The 17,886-nt window shown below is 40.4% G+C and overlaps 1 protein-coding gene and 1 pseudogene across 2 annotated transcripts in view; one reads left to right on the top strand and one right to left on the bottom strand.

Annotated features, from left to right (window-relative positions):
- Positions 1-697: 697 nt before the first annotated feature.
- The window catches only part of MMAA (metabolism of cobalamin associated A), a 41,779-nt gene continuing 24,590 nt past the window's right edge, over positions 698-17,886 (top strand). For both annotated transcript variants that reach the window (XM_054554535.2, XM_002815182.6), the window contains exon 1: positions 698-1,819. The gene's annotated coding sequence lies outside the window, so the exon portion shown is untranslated. The remainder of the gene's footprint in view (positions 1,820-17,886) is intronic.
- On the bottom strand, positions 6,530-8,432 carry LOC100432857 (nuclear receptor coactivator 4-like; annotated as a pseudogene).

The following is a 17,886-nucleotide window of genomic DNA, read 5'->3' on the forward strand; positions in this document are numbered from 1 at the left end:
TCCTCCTGCCTTTTTTTTCTTGTCTTCCTTATTAACCTTATTGAAAAGTCCAAACAAATCACATTCAGAATTTATCTGAGTGTTTCCTCACAATCAGATTCAGGTTAAACATTTTTGGCAAGAGCGCTACAAAGGTGTACTTCCCATAGCCTCATAATGACAGGTTCATATTTTCGCCAGTATTGGTGATGCTAGCAATTTTTTTCCCATGAAGCATCTATTAACATTTTGCAAGAGACTAATGTTCCATGGAAATGTGTTTCCTAAGCTGTACTGTTTAGAAAACTTCTGAATAAAAAAGTGACATGCATGAAAGTGTTTTAGAGTTTATAGAATGAAATTAACTCAATTTTAAAACTAACAAACTTCTTCACTTCTAAGGTAGCACAAACTGAGCTTTCATGAAACGTAACCCTTACCAAAACAATTGTTCAGATGAGCAACGCCAAGTTTAAAGAAACGAAGTAAACCGTCTCAAGAACTCTCATTCTGTTTGTGTTCAATAGGCTGAGATTTGAAAGGTCTGATTCTACGTTCTTTCCACTAGATCCTGGGCTTCATTTAGACTTGTGCTTAATTTTCTGTCATTGGCTATTGAGTCTACAATCACTCTTTGGAGTAAAAGTGGTAGTCTTTTGGTCCAAATAGTAATAATGAAAATGGTGAGACCAGTAATTCATTTTTTATTATTCTGTATTCAGTAAGAATCAACCTGTATCAAATAGCTGAAAAGGCCTGAAGCCTCCCAAATGCATATCATTACACAAATTCTGTGTGAGGACTGACATTTTGGTTTCATATACTAATTATACTCCATGGCCCCCATTTATAACCATATCTACTCGTCATAATTTGATCCTGGCTACTGCCGATGGATGCTATCTTTATCACATTATAGCAAACATTTGGGTGATTAAGTTTTTCTCAAAAATTCTAGATCAGCATACAACGGCTTTACTACTTACACGTCATCTAAGACGTTTTTAAAAAATTAGTTACCACTCCGCCCACGCAGTGAGGTAGCAAACATTATGCCTGTTTATTTTCATCTCCATTTCAGGCTTGCGCGCCTTTCCCCCCTCGGGACTTCCCAAAGACATCCCTGCAGCAGTGAGCCCGAGTCCTGGCTTTGGGTGCATGTTAAGAAACATTAATCAAAATGAATGGGTGCCTTTTAAGAGAAAAAAATTGTGGGTCCTTCAGCCTTTAAAAACCATGCCATGGTTTAAAAACTTAAAACTATATTTCGGCCGAACGCTGAGCATTTCTTCAAATCACTTTGAGAAGCTTGAGTGTCTTTAATTTCACCGGTCTGTCAAACGTAACGCGTCTCTCCCTCACCCCACATTTTAAGTTTCCAAGGAGCGGAAGAAGGGCCTCCGTGGGTCCCGGCCGCCGCAGGCTGCCGGGGGTGAGGGCAGGACTCGGCCTCCGTCCGACTCGAGGGTGTCGCGAAGGCCAGGAGGAAACGAAAGTTACCCTCGAACTTCGGAGGCGAAAGATTCCATGTGGACCTTAAAAAGGGCAAAACCTAGCCCAAAGGCCGTACACCGCCCTCCGCTCCCCTCCCCCGCCAGAGAACTTCCCGGCGCAGAGCTTCCGCAGCCTGCCGCAGGCCGGGAGACCTTCACGCTCACTCCCTCTCCGCCACACGCCGGAACTGCGCGGCCACGTCCACAGGGACCTTCGCCATGCACTGCGCCGCCACCCGGCCCCAGGCGAGCCCCGGGCACCACACGCCCACAGTCGGCGCTGCGCCTGCGTGGGAGGATCCGGCGGAAGGGGCGGGGTCAGGTGGCACTTCCGTGACTTCGGGCGGGTGAGTATGGGGAGTGCGCGCGGCGTCCGGGAGTCGGGACTGGGCTCCCGCCTAGGGCTGCCCTCCCGCCTGGGGGCCAGCGCGGTCCTCCGGGGCGCCCCCTGGAGGATTTGGGGTAGGGGAAGGAAAAGGAGAGTATTACCGAATATTCTCCTAATATTGATGTTAGAGGTGCGGATATGTGTGGACAGGCAGGAGTTGGCAAGTGGGTTCAAATGGAAGGTTTAACAAAGAAAGGTCCTGTACGTAAACAGTGTTTTAAAATTCTCATCTTGGTTAGGTTTCTCAGGTTATCTTTGAGCCACAGCAAGGCAGCTTTGTTAAGGTGGCTCATCCCTTGTCGGTGCCGAACCCGGTAAATGGTTAACCTGAGGCCGCGTCAGAGAAAGCCACTGTGACTCCTACCAAAGAGTGAAATTGAAACTCTTTTCCGGGAAATAAAATCCAGGATATAAAAGTTGGATTCAAACTAAAAGTTACAAACGGTATCTAGGTTCTGTCACATGCTGTGCCGGGCAGGGGCTAAATCTCTTTCAGCAGAGGGCATGCTGTCTTCATATGTATTTCTCATTAGAAAATGAAAGACGACCTAAACCAAAATACTATAAAATTTTTTTATTATCTGTCTTAAGAGTTGTACCTTAATCCATATGTTTGGAAAACGTGAACTAATAAAACTTTATCAACTTGGTAGAAAGCCAAAAATTTCCAGAAAAACTGTGTGGATTATTCAGCATTTTGCGGTTGTCTACAATGTTCAGAATATTCTTTTAGAATAATTTTGCACTAAATACCGGTTTGTGTTCAGGGTAACAAGAGGTTTTTAAAAAGTCAAAGACAAGGACGGGTATTTTAAGGGCTGTATTCTATTAGGAGAGACAAAACAAGCATGAAAAGTTACGTAACCATAAGAAATGTAAATCACCTTTTGAGAATTTGAAGATGTCAAAAGAAAACCTTTATTTAGAATGAAACGTTTACCATTTAGCTGATTGTTGCCATGTGGGAATGGGGGTCTCTCAAACGCAGATCCGATTTTCTCCAACACAGGCCAAAGATCTGTATTTTTACGTAATTTTTCTTGATTTTTAATGTTACTTGCAACCAATTTAGTTAACACACACCTTCTGTGGGTGGGCCAGGTGCAACTAGTTTGTGACCTCTGCAGATTTTCACCTTAGTACAGTCCTACACTTACACAATGGTTCAGTTAAAGATTTTTTGACTTTACAGTGGGTTTATCCAGACACAGACCCGATTGTGAGATGAAGACTCTTTGTATTCAGAAATAATTGGAATTAGAGGTCAGAAAAAGTCCTAGAGACTGGAATGGTCAGGAAAGATTTTAAACTGGGGTAGTATAGGAGAGATATCATAGAGGGGGAAGGACGTAAAAGATGAGTTAAATCTTGGGGTTGGGAAAGTGGCAGGTTTGGAAGATAGTAAACTCTTCTTAGAGGAATTTTGGAAAGGCAAGCGCAAGAGGTGCTGCTGGCCTGGGGACTACACTTTGAGAACCACTGTCCTAGGGTACAGTGAACTTTTGGAGGAATTTGAATAGGAGGGTAAGGAGATCACATTCACCTTTCAGAATGAGTCTTGCTGTGAAGTCTGAAAGGAGGACTGAGGAGGGAGAGAGAAAAGAGGAACGTTTCTTAGAGGTGATTAACACCTGCTTGATGCCAGCCAGGCTCTCTCATGCATACTCATTCATACTCACCATGACCTTAATACGTAGATCTTAATGTTTTCATTTTGTAAGTGAAGGAACTTTGAGAATATGAGAAATTACCCAGGTTCCATAGTTGGTCTCAGAGCTTCCTAGTTCAAGTCTAGATTTGAAATAGGGTGGTAGCAGTGGGAATCAAAACATTTAATGGTGATGGAATTTAGAAAAATAGAGACTTCTCAAGCACATTTAAGCCTAAAAGTAGAAACTGGGAAATCTGAATCTTACTGGAAAAGTGATAAAAAGTAAAGTGGACAGAGAACTTTAGAGAATCCCTTCATGAATTCGGTATTCATTCTTTATTACTTTTAACTCATGATGACCTATTTAAAACCTATTTAAAAGTTGCTTATTTAAGAAGTCATCCTGCTCTACAAAAATTTCCTGAAATTATTTGAAAAAGAGAAAATAAAGCCTTCTGTGGTGAGGGGGTGGAATATGGTAAACAGATTAATGGCATTTGACAGCTTATCTTCAAATCAAAAGCGATTAGCATTGAGAAATGGAAACACTTGGTACAACACTGCGTTGCCTGTACGAATTGTGCTGTGCTGCAGACGCTGATCTACTGTATTGATTTTGGAAATTCTGTATGCTTTTTCTTGCCAGAGTAGTTATTGAAATTGAGAATATTCATTGGATCAATTTCAAGATAAATATCCCAAGTCAGACTGGCTGCTGCTGAGCAAATTTTTAATGAAGGAAAATATCCATATATGGAAATCAGTTTAAAAAGAAAGTCCTTAAAATATATTACTGTAAAATCTAGAAAAAAAATGTACATTTTAAAAACATCAATTAACTGAGTAATCAGTGTAGTGGAGTTATTGACCCATGCAGAATTATGGCATACATTCATTAATTCTGTGAGCAAATAATTGTGCTATAAATACAAAGATAACTGATATGGTTTGGCTGTGTCTCTACCCAAATCTCATCTTGAATTGTAACTCCCACAATCCCCATGTGTCATGGGAGGAGCCTGATGGGAGGTGATTGAATTATGGGGACAGGTCTTTCCTGTGCTGTTCTCATGATAGTGAATGAGTCTTATGAAATCTGTTGGTTTTAAAAATGGGAGTTTCCCTGCACAAGCTCTCTCTTTGCTTGCTGCCATCCATGTAAGACATGACTTGCTCCTCCTTGCCTTCCGCCATGATTGTGAGGCTTCCTCAGCCACATAGAACTGTAAGTCCATTAAACCCTTTTTCCTGTATAAATTACCCAGTCTCGGGTATGTCTTTATCAGCAGCCTGAAATCAGACTAATACACTAGATATGGCCTACTTTTGAGATATCTTACTGAATCTTGTAAAGCTGGGGAATTTCTCTTGTATTTTGGTAGTGCTTAGCTTACAAATTGTAGGATGAAGCCATATTCTCAGGAATCATGAAAATTAATTGAAACATTTTGATTTGATTATTATTATTTTATGGCTGTTATGCTTTTAATGGAGGCAGGTACAAAATTCATCAATGCAAAATAATGTTTTACATACTCATTAACATAGTGATTAACGTAAATTATATTTTGACAATGTAAAATACAGTGTGTTTGGCCTCAAAAAAGAAGCTACAGAGTTAGCTGCAACTTAAGTTAATGGAAAGGCTTCTTACATTGTTTTTTGCCCACCACCATTATTATAATAGTTCTATATGATGTCTGGGGAGGGAATTAAAAAATAATACAAAGCTCTTTCAGCTGTGGTTCAGAGAACTCTAGTGAAGCTGTATGGCAATGACACTGTGGGACCATGAAGTTTCCCCAGAAGTTTTCAATAAAAGGCAGTTAAGAAGCTTAATAGTTTCAAAGTCTGGAAAGCAGCAAATATATCTTAGAGAATTTAAAAACAGTATAAACCCCACTTCTCTCCTACAGAGACATTTTAAAGCATGGACATAACTTTAAGGAGATTGAGAAAACATCAGTAGTTTTCATAAAGCTTCAATGAACACCCCAAGGCACAAGTGTTGAAAATGGCGTGTTCACTAAAATGTCACTTTTGGAGGTACAGGTATACTATACTTACAGTGAGAGGATGACTTTATCCCTAGTTAAAAGCACCAGGTGTCAAGCTCCGCTTCCATTACCCAGGATGCACCAATAATCCCTATGATAGTGAATGGTTCAAGTACTATACTACATTTCCAACATGTCTTTTGCCTATTTGCTTAGTCGGTACTAGGGTTCTTTTGAACCCCGCAGGTGTGTAGAATATTTTAAAAGGCTAGAACTATCTCAAAAATAGTCTTGAAATAATACTGAGCCCTTCTAAAAGAGCTCACTGGATATTTTAATAACATTTACAGAAAGAAAGAAAGACAAAATTTGCAGTAGCTGAGTTTCTTTCAAGTGAAGAATAATTTAGAAGATGTAGTCTAAAATGTTTGGTAATTAATGTCAAAAGTTGCCAAGATTATTAATATATATTTTGGTAATCACTATTGGCCAGGTTAATTTTTTGTGCAAAATACACTGTATATTAATAGAATAGGAAAATCATTATTTCAGACCACTAACAGAAGAAAACCCACAGCTAGAGAAGCATCTATAGGGCAATTAAATGTTAGGGCAGTTTACTAGCTTTAGAATACATTAATACACTTTGATTACAGAAATATTTCATTTTTAAAACTTGAGTGTTTTAATGTACTTTTAGTAATGACCCGATCTAAGGAGCCTTGGAGGCTTGTGAAAAAGACATATCCATAAAGATGCTGCATTTCTGGTGTGGGGGTGAATTAACACTTCTATAAGAAGGAAGGAACTGAATCAGCTCAGCATCAATAAACAACATTTTTCTTTTAAACAGTAACTCATAATCTGATGACTCACTTCGCTTTACTAGTTCAAAATTAGGCAGGACAAGAACTAAGCAAACTGGTCAGACCCAGAAACACAATGATTTGGCAAGCCACAGTCACTCAGCTCATGATGTGTGATAATCAGCAGAAAGGCTGCTCAACTCTTGTCCATTCCTTCACATCTGTAGAGGAGTTCGATATAACCACTTCTTTTTATCAACTTTAAGCTGCGTACAGGCAAAGAGATCACAAACTGCAGGGAGGCCATAATGGTCTGGGGGGAAGTTATATTCCTCCTGTAGAGGTGAATTAAGTAATACTTCCTAGGCCTTCTTTCGAAGCAGCCACTTGTCTTCTCCAGAGGATAGCTGACTGAGGTTGCCTATCTTCTTTCCGAGCAGGACCCAGTCAGCTGTGTTAAAGGAACACCAGGAAGTGCTCATGGGGCTTTTTAGCTTTTGTTTGCCAGCTTTGTCTTCAGTATTAGGCACTTTCTTAGGACTTACTTCTTGTATGGGGGCCTGATAAGCCACTCTGACAAGGTGCTGTTCTTTATGACTTGGAAGGAATCAACAATTCTAGAAGGAACCAGCAATTCTAGAAGAAACCATTGACTTTGGTGCTTTAGTTCTATTACTTCTTTACTAGAAGGACAGAGCCACATATTCAGGGAATCTTTATGTTTCTCAGGCTCAGGTTTGGGTTCCATGGGCATCCTATTTTTATCCTTTCCTTCTTTGTTCAGAAGCCACTTATACAGAGCCTTCTCCTCACAATTCTCATCATACATGCACTCTGCAAAGCTTGTGCAGGGCTCATTAGCTCTGCACACCTCCTCTACCTTTCATGGGTCCTGATGGTTCTGGACAAGCCAATCCTCTGTAACCATGCTGGGGGTGTACAATGGTTTCTTGGCCCCCAAGTGGTCATGCAGGCACTTCAGATTGCCCACGTTTTCCAACTCCATACCTTTGGACTGGTTTCCCTGACAGTTGGTACAGGAGTCAGTCTTGACAAACCAATCATTCACATTATAGGACTGGAACAAGAGCTTAAACTTCTCACTGGTTTCATGACTACCATTCTCGGGCTTCCTCAGCTTATGGGATTCCTGGGGAGTCACTAGCCAATCTGATAGGTTCATCTCATCTTGATCAGGAAGCTCTAGATCTTCAACCTTTTCCATTTCAATGGAGAAAGAACTAGCAGTGGAATGGCTGTTACACTTTTGATAACTTGGTTTTTCAGGAACTTCCTGTTGCTGACTCTTGAGGAGCAAGTTCTCTAAGCCCTTTAGGTTTCCCCAGACATTACTAAAGAAATTGCAGGCTCTGGAAGAAGTCTGACTATTCTCCAAGGTCTGCTTTTTGGTGAGCCAGTCCTGGGGGTTGGTGCTGGGTATGTAAGGAGCCTAATGACCACTGGCAGGTTTGCTTCCAAGGAGCCATTTGCTGAGAGGGATAGCTGCAATACTGGATGCTGACTCCTGCTCTGGCATTGGGATATAGCCTCTCCTCCAGGAAGGGCCCGATATTTGATGAACTAGCATAAGCCATCAAATGCTCAGGAATTTGAATTGTTTTGAGACACCTAAATGTGGTGATGGTCTGGCACAGAGCAGTTGTGTCAGCTTCAAAGAGTAGGACATTTGAATCTTCATACTTAAGGGTCAAACTGCCCAGTCTCTCCAGGCACACAGATTCTTGATTGGCTAGATCTTTGTTTTGGGTACACTCCAGTTGATGAATAAGGCAATTGAACTGGCCTGATAACCAGTAGGGCTGCTGAGCCTGCTGTTGAAGTGTCTCCTCTTTAAGCTGATAGATGAGGTCCACCTGTTCATTTAGTCACACCTCATGGCTTCTAAGACGTTCCAGGTGATGGGTTATGCAACTGTGAATCTGAGCTTTGACCTCTCGCAAGTTATCTTTAATTTGCTGTTCAGCCTGGAGAACTCCACCAATAGCAAACTCCAAGTCCCTCCATGCATCACTACCCCTCAAAAGGGATTGTCTATTACTGGAGCTGCCACTCTGGTCTTGGAAGGTATTCATTCTGCTCACAGCTCCAGGTCCGAGTGCCTCTCTGGGCAATCCGAGGGGACCTTGGGTGGACTGAGACATGGCCCCACAAAAACCTAGGGCCCAAAGCTGATTCGATTATTGATCTAGTTCTTTGATTTCTTCCTATGAGAAAGCAGGAAAAGATGCTGAGTTACATGAGCAGGTAGGAAATAATCCTTCTCTCTACTTACATAATTTTGCCATTTTAGTGGAATTAGTCTGTTCTGCCTGTGACAGTATATAAAGGTAGAAAGCTGCTCATACAAGGCTGAGTTATATTGGCTCTTAAAAAATTTATGGGCTGCTTTAAAATCTGGTTGATTGGATAAATTCATGGGGTTAAATATATTATGAACTTAGTTATCAGGAGTGAATTATTGTCTGTGGAGCAGAAAACATTTTAAAATGTGGTCTGTTCTGTCACCTAACACATCGAGATCTCCTACTGATAAAAACTTAGCACAGGAAATAGAAACTAATTTTTCATTTTGGCCTAAGCAAAAAATAAATAAATAAAAAGATAAATAGCCAGCCATAATCAGGCGTATTCAGATATACAGGATTATTTTATTTTCTCTAGAGTTGACACCATATAAATCTGGATTTGTGAAATCCATAGTTTTTTCCAGGTTCTGCCACTAGTTCTGAGGCCTTGGTGAATCAGCCTTATGCTGTTGAGCCTCACCTTTAAAATAGGATGTCATCCACTGTAAGATTGTTGTGAGGATTAGCTGAAAAAATGCGTGCACGATGCCTCACACATGATAAACACTCAGTAGAAGGTAGCAGCTGCTGCTTGCCATTCAGATGCTCCAAAGAGTTGGGGGGAAGCAAGAAAATTAGTCCCCTGGGAAGAAGTTTGAGGCTGTCAAATCCAGAATTACATACATCTGGATAGCTTTTTGGTTTTGGCAAAAGAACTGGAGTAAGATGGTATCATCCTTTTTCTCGTTCTTTCTTTTCACTTAAAGTCCTTTTAAGATTTGTATTGGCATCAGAAGGCAGAGTACTGTAATCCTAATTATGATAAAACCTGCAGTATAAATCATAAGCTTATCAGACAGTTGGTGTGGATTTTCTGAGAAAGATTGCAATTAAATTGTTATAAGAAACCACTGTTTTAAATGTTAAAGCAATCTAGAATATTTAGAGAATATTTGCTTACATTATTATAAATGGACATAATTTCATGTAGTAAAGCTTTTGTTACTGAGTTTTGATTCCTTGCAAGCTTATCTTACCGTTTTTCTGTTTGGAAGGTTGGTTGCTTGTCAAAGATGCCTTGATTCAAAACAGGAAACTTAGAAGCCAAAATGTTTTAGTAAAGGTCCTTCAGTCACACAGGTTAAGATTGTTACCCAAACTTTTCTTTATAGTTTAGTAGATTAACATAGAGTAGATGGACTATATACTCATGAACCTAAAAAAAAAATTGGAAGGTTACTGTGTGCCAGGCACTGTGATAGTTTCTGAGGAAATATGCCCTTTTTCTGGGAGAATCAGTTGAGTTGAGCAGTGAGAATTGGTAAGGAGCGGTCTATAAATAGATAAATTAGAAAACAAGAAGACAAATACTATTTTTGAGATGGGAACAAAAGACTGTGGAGCATTGAATAGAACATTTAACTGCCTGGAGACGGTGGGGGAAGATGTATCTCTGAGGAGGTGCTATTTGAACTGAGTAGGCATTTGTCAGCAAAAATGTGAAGGACATGCACTGCAGACACCTAATTTTTATTATAGCATATATATAGTTTAAAAAAATCTACCATGCTCAAAAATGGTTACTATCTCATATATATCATATTATTTCAGACTACTTTTGAACTTCAAATTTAACATGATTCTGATAAAATATCTGTGCATGGAAGAAACGGTAAAATGTGATTATTGCTTATTTCACCTTGCACATAATTCTTTTTACTAAATTTTTTTAGTATATATGCTGGCTTTATGTCTAATTTAGAAACTGACATATAAATGCATTGAATGTAACACTGATAGTCACAATAACTGGTAAAATTAAGGATTCATCAAATTTGACTCTGATGTTAGAAAGAAATCTAAATGCAAAAGGAAGCAAGTTACAGGTTATGGCAAAGGTAATAATTAAATCATGAGTAGTTATTAGGCATTTCTTATTAAATTTTAAAAATTCTGAATTTTATCTTTTAAAAAAGATTTTTTTGGTTACTTTTTCTTACCATAGAACTGTATTAGTTTCCTATGGCTCCAGTAACAGATTACCACAAACTTAGTGTCTTAACACAAATTTATTATCTTACAGTTCTATTGGTCAGAAGTCTGACACTGGTCTCACGAGGGTAAAATCAAGGTGTCAGTAGATCTTTGTTCCATCCTGGAGGATCTAGAAGAGAATCAGTTTCCTTGCCTTTACCATCTTCTATACATTGTCCTCATTCCTTGGTTCATGGCCCTTTTACTTCAACTTCAAAGACCTGAAGAGTGGATTGAATCCTCACATGATGTCACTCTGCTATTCATTTCTACCTCCCACTTTCATATTAGAGGACATTGGTGATTACATTGGGTCCACCTGGATAATCTAAGATAATCTTTTTACCTTGTCAGCTGATTAGCAACTTTAGTTCCATCTGCAACTTTAATTCCCTATTTGCCATATAACATAACATATGCATAGGTTCCAGGGACTCGGACATGGACATGTTTGGGAGGCCATTATTCTGCCTATCATAGTAACATATGCTGTTTTTAAAAAAACAGAAATATATGGTCAGCCAAAAAACAACATAAAAGCACCATAATACCACTCCTCTGTAGATGAAGTTATATACACATCGATATATATAGTTATTCTGTGTGTGTGTGTATGTGTATGGGGAGGGTGTCAATGTGTGTTTAACATTTTTGAAAAAGGTGTCACACTTCCTCTTAATCTTGAATCCTTTTTTAGTAATCTGGTCTCGTGGATTTAAATGACATATAAACATTGAAGGAATGTTGAATTTTATCAGATGCTTTTTCAGCGTCAATTGAAATGCGCATATGGTTTTTGCCTTCCATTCCGTTGATATGATGTATCACATTGATTGATTTGTATATATATATTTTTTGTTTGTTTGTTTGTTTTTTGAGACAGAGTCTCGCTGTCGCCCAGGCTGGAGTGCAGTGGCACGATCTCAGCTCACTGCAAGCTCCCCCTCCTGGGTTCACGCCTTTCTCCTGCCTCAGCCTCCCGAGTAGCTGGGACTACAGGCGCCCACCACCACGCCTGGCTAATTTTTTGTATTTTTAGTAGAGACAGGGTTTCACCGTGTTAGCCAGGATGGGATTTGTATATGTTGAACCACCCTTGTACCCCAGGGTACATGGTCATGATTAATGATCTTTTTAATGTATTGTTGAATTCAGTTTGCTAGTATTTTATTGAGGACTTTTGCCTCAATAGTTATCAAAATTCATTGTATAAGGCCAGTATTATTCTGATACCAAAACTAATGACATACCAAAAAAAAAAAGAATACTAGAGGTATTCTTTTTTATTTAGTATTCAAAAGAATACTAGCCTTGTATTAGTTCGTTTTCATGTTGCTGACAAAGACATACCTGAGACTGAGCAATTTTAAAAAGAAAGAGGTTTAATTGGACTTACAGTTCCACATGGCTGGGGAGGCTTCACAGTCATGGCAGAAGGCAAGAAGGAGCAAGTCCCATCTTACGTGGATGGTGGCAGGCAGAAAGAGAACTTGTGCAGGGAGACTCCTGTTTTTAAAACCATCAGATCTTGTGAGACTCATTCACTATCAGGAGAACGGCACAGGAAAGACCCACCCCCATAATTCAGTCATTTCCCACTGGGTGCCTCCCGTAATATGTGGGAATTATGGGAGCTACAAGGTGAGATTTGGGTGGGGGCACAGAGCCACACCATATCAAGCCTCTAGGTACTTTTTTTTTGGAATGTCTTTGGTTTGGGTATCAGAGTAATACTGGCCTCATATAATGAATTTGGAAATACTCCCTTTTCCTCTGTTTTTCAGAATAGTTTCAGTAAGATTGGTATTAGTTCTTTAAATGTTTGATAGAATTCAGCAGTGAAGCCATCAGGTCCTAGGCTTTTCTCTATTAGACTTTTTATTACAGCTTCAATTTCATTACTTGTTATTGGTATGTTCAGGTTTTTGATTTCTTCATTGTTCAATGTTGGTAGGTTATATATGTCTAGGAATTTATCCATTTCTTCTAGATGTTTTCAATTTATTGGCATATACTTGCTCATAATAAGCACTAAGGAGACTTTGGATTTCTGCAGTGTCAGTTGTAATGTCTCCTTTTTCATCTCTGCTTTTATTTATTTGGATCATCTGTCTTTTTTCCTTAGTTTAGCTTGCTCTTGATTTTCTAGTTCTTTAAGATGCATTGTTTAGGCCGGGTGCGGTGGCTAACACCTGTAATTCCAGCACTTTGGGAGGCTGAGGTGGGTGGATCACGTGAGGTCGGGAGTTTGACACCAGACTGACCAACATGGAGAAATCCTATCTCTACTAAAAAAAACAAAATTAGCCAGGCGTGGCAGCACATGTCTGTAATCCCAGCTACTTGGGAGGCTGAGGCAGCAGAATCGCTTGAACCCGGGAGGCGGAGGTTGTGGTGAGCCGAGATTGCACCATTGCACTCCAGCCTGGGCAACAAGAGCAAAACTCCGTCTCCAAAAAAAAAAAGATGCATTGTTTATTTGAAGTTTTTCTTCTTTTTTAATGTAGGCACGTATAGCTATAAACTTGCCTCTTAGTACTGCTTTTGCTGTATCCCATAGGTTTTGGTATGATGTGTTTCCATTATTATTTGTTTCAAGACAGTTTTCAATGTCCTTAATTTCTTCATTGACCCAGTGTTCATTCAGGAACATATTGTTTAATTTCCATATATTTGTATAGTTTCCACTATTCCTCTTGTTATTGATTTCTAGTTTTATTCCAATGTGGTTAGAGAAGATGTTTGATCTTATTTCAGTTTTTTGAATGTTTCAGGACTTGTTTTGTGAGCTAACATGTAGTCTATTCTTGAGAATGATCCATGTACCAAAGAGAAGAATGTGTTTTCCGCAGCCATTGGATGAAATGTTCTGTAAATACCTATTAGGTCCATTTGGTCTGTAGTGCAGATTAAGTCCAATGTTTTGTTATTAATTTTTTGTCTGCAAGATATGTCCAATACTGAAAGTGGGGTGTTGAAGTCTCTAGCTATTATTGTATTGGGTTCTATCTCTCTATCTCTAATAATATTTGCTTTGTATATCTGGGTGCTCCAAGGTTGGGTGCATGTAGATTTAAAATTGTTGTATACTCTTGCTGAATTGACTGCTTTATCACTATCTGGTGACCCTCCTTGTCTCTTCTTACAGTTTTTGTCTTGAAATCTATTTGTCTGATACAATTTTAACTACTCCTGTTCTTTTTTGGTTTCCATTGGCATGGAATAACTTTTTCCATGCCTTTATTTTCAGTCTGTGTTTGTCTTTATAAGTGAAGTGGGCTTCCTATAGGCAACAGATCATTGGGTCTTTTATTTTTTTTATCCATTCCACCACTCTATGTTTTTTGACTGGGGGGTTTAATCAATTTACATTGAATGTTATTATTAATAAGTAAACACTTATTCTTGCCATTTTGTTATTTGTTTTCTGGTCTTCACTTCTTTCTTTCCTGTCTTCATTTTAGTGAAGGTGATTTTCTCTGCTGATATGATTTAGTTTCTTGCTTTTTATTTTTTGTGTATCTGTTGTATATTTTTTGGTTTGAGATTACTGTAAGACTTGCTATCTTATCTTACTATCTTATCACCCATTATTTTAAGCTGATAACAACACTGTTTACATAAACAAGTGAATAGAAAACTAATAAAGACTCTGCCTTACCTTAATCCCTGGCTTTTTAATTTTTTGTTGTTTCTGTTCATATATTACTGTCTTGAAAAGTTATTGTAGTTATTATTTTTGATTGGTTCATTGTTTAGTCTTTATACTTAACAGTAGTTTATACACCACAGGTACAATATTCTTTTGTTTACTTTCTATTACCAGTGAGTTTGTACCTTCAGATGATTTCTTATTGCTCACTAATGTCCTTTTCTTTCTCGCTGAAGTGTTCTCTTTAGCATTTCTTGTAGGAAAGGTTTGGTGTTGAGAAATTTCTCTGCTTTTGTTTGTCTGGGAAAGTATTTCTCCTTCATGTTTGGAGGATATTTTCACTGGATATACTATTCTAGTGTACATTTGTTTTTTTCCCTTCAGCACTTTAAGTAGGTTATGCCATTCTCTCCTAGCCTATAAAGTTTCCACTGAAAAGCCTGCTTCCAGTCATATTGGAGCTCCATTGTATGTTGTTTGTTTCTTTTTCTTGTGCTGCTTTTAGGATTCATTCTTTATCCTTGACATTTGGGAGTTTGATGATTAAGTGCCTTGAGGTAGTCTTTGGATTAAATCTGCTTGGTGATCTGTAACCTTCTTGTACTTGACTATTGATATCTTTCCCTATGTTTGGGAAGTTCTCTGTTATTTCTTTGAATAAACTTTTTACCCATCTCTTTCTCTACTTCCTCTTTTCCTCTTTAAGGCCAATAGCTCTTAGATTTGCCCTTTTGAGGCTATTTTCTAAATCCTGGAGGCATGCTTCATTGTTTTTTATTCTTTTCTCTTTTGTCTTCCCTCACTGTGTATTTTCAAATAGCCTGTCTTCAGCTCACTATTTTTTTTTTTTTTTTTTTTTTGAGACAGGGGTCTTGCTCTGTCACCCAGGCTGGAGTGTAGTGGTGTGATCAGGACTTGCTGCAGCCCCTACCTCCCAAGCTCAAGCAATCCTGTCACCTCAGCCTCCTGAGTAACTGGGACTACAGCCATCACACCCAGCTAATTTTTTTATTTTTTGTAGAGGTGGGGTTTTGCCATGTTGCCCAGCTGGTCTCGAACTGGGTTCAAGGGATCTGTATGCCTTGGCCTCCCAAAGTGCTGAGATTACAGGTATGGGCCATCATGCCTGGCCCAAGCTCACTAATTCTTTCTTCTGCTTGATCAATTCTGTCTTAGGAGACTCTGATGCATTCTTCAGTATGCCAGTTGCATTTAATCTCCTTGTTAAATTTATTTGATAGAATTCTGAATCCTTTCTTGTGGTATCTTGAATTTCTTTTTCTTTTTCTTTTTTTTTTGTTTTCTGAGATGGAGTTTGTTCTGTCACCCAGGCTGGAGTGCAGTGGTGCGATCTCAGCTCACTGCAACCTCTGCCTCCCAGGTTCAAGTGATTCTCTTGTATCAGCCTCCCAAGTAGCTGGGATTACAGTACCCACCACCACACCTGGCTAATTTTTGTGTTTTTAGTAGAGACGGGGTTTCACCATGTTGGCCAGGCTGGTCTCAAACTCCTGACTTCAAGTGATCTGCCCAGCTCGGCCTCCCAAAGTGCTGGGATTACATATGTGAGCTGCCACACTCAGTCGTGTCTTGAATTTCTTTGAGTTTCCTCAAAACAGCTATTTTGAATTCTCTGTCTGAAAGATCACATATCTCTATTTCTCCAGGATTGGTGCCTGGTGCCTTATTTAGTTTATTTGGTGAGGTCATGTTTTCCTGGGTGGTCTTGATACTTACAGATGTTTGTCTGTATCTGGACATTAAGGAGTTAGGTATTTATTGGAGTCTTTGTAGTCTGGGCTTGTTTGTACCTGTCCTTCTTGGGAGTGCTTTCCAAATATTTGAAAGGGCTTGGGTGTTCTGATCTAAGCCATATCTGCATTTTGGGGCACCCCAAGCCCAGTAACACTATGGTCCTTGCAGATTCATAGAGGTACTACCTTGGTGATCTTGGATAAGATCCTGAAGAATTCTCTGGATTATCAGGCAGAGACTCTTGTTCTCTTCCCATACTTTCTCCCAAACAGAGTCTCTGTCTGTTTTGAGCCACCTGGAGCTGGGGATAGGGTTATACAAGCAACCCTGTGGTCACCACCACTGTAACTGTACTGGGTCAGACCTGAGTCCAACACAGCACTGGGTTTCACCAAAGGGCCACTGTAACTACCTGACTATCACTTACGTTCACTCAGATTCCTAGGGCTGTACAGTCAGCAAGTGGCAAAGCCAGACAGGCTTATGTCCTTCCTTTGAGGATGGTAAGTTCCCCCAGGCTCCAGGTAAGTCCAGAGATGCCATCCAGGAGTAAAAACCTGGAGTCAAAAACTGGAAATCTACGTGATGCTGTGTTCTACTGTGGCTAAGCTGGTGTTCAGACCACAAGGCAGCATCCTTCCCATTCTTTCCTCCCTTTTCCAAAGGCAGAGGAGCCTCACCCCACGACCTCACTGCCACAGGCCCATGAAGAGTGCTACCAGACTACTGCTGATGCTCCCTTAAGGTCCAGGGGCTCTTTGGTCAGCTTGTGGTGATGCTGGCTGATCAGGGACTTACCCTTCAGGGCAGTGGGCTCCCCTCTGGCCCACGGCAGGTCCAGAAATGCCATCCAAGAGCCAAGTCCTGGAACTGGGGACCCAAAGAGCCCATTTGTTTCTCTACCCCACTGTGGCCAGGCTGGTACCTAACATGCCAGACAAATTCCTCTTTACTTTTCCCTTTGCTTTTCTCAAGCAGGAGGAGTCTTGCCCTGTACCTACTGCAGCTGGGAATGTGCTGAGTCCTACCTGAAGCCAGCAAGTTTCAGAGTCTCACCCGAGGCCCTCTATGTAGTACCTTGGTATTGCTGCTGGGCCCAAGGGCTCTTCAGTCAGCAGGTGATGAATCCTGCTAGGACTGGCTCCTTTTCTTCAATGCAGCAAGTTCCCTTCTGGCCCAGGGTGTGTCTAGAAATGTCGTTCAGGAGCTAGGGCCTGGAAGGGGGACCTCATGACTCTAACTGGTGCCCCATCCTGCTGTGACTGAGGATATCCAAGATGCAAGATAAAGTCCTCCCCGCTCTTCCCTTTCCTTTCCTCAAGCAGAAGGAAGGTGTCTCTTTTGTAGCCATGAGCTATGCAGCCTGGGATTAGGAAAGGAGTGATGCCAACACTCCTTTTGCTGCTCCAGCTGGTGTCTCACTGGGTTGTGTTCCCCCTCCCCGAAACCCCCTAGTCCACTGGCTCTGGGCTCAGTTCAACCCTAGGACTTGCCTGGGAGTTGCAGTCCTTGTGGCCTAGACTGCCATTAAAGTTTAATTGAGACACTAGAGCGCTTTAACCCACAGTGGCTAGGCTTCTGTGAGCTCAGGAAACTCAAGTTTCAAGCTCTGGGAACAGCCATCCCTCTCTGGCTGGTTTAATGGTTAATAGTTCCTTCTGTGTGTGGTGCCAGCTGAGTTTTTCAGTTTTGCTTTCTGCTATAACTGGGCGGCACTGAGTTCGGTGCCTCAAAATTCCTATGTTCTCCCTCTCCCCAGCACACAGAAATGCTCTCTGCATCATGCCACTGCTGCCAGGGAATGGGAGAGGGGTGGTGTTGGGGA

The sequence above is a fragment of the Pongo abelii genome, chromosome 3, assembly GCF_028885655.2.
Source record: "Pongo abelii isolate AG06213 chromosome 3, NHGRI_mPonAbe1-v2.0_pri, whole genome shotgun sequence".
Classification (NCBI taxonomy): Eukaryota; Metazoa; Chordata; class Mammalia; order Primates; family Hominidae; genus Pongo; species Pongo abelii.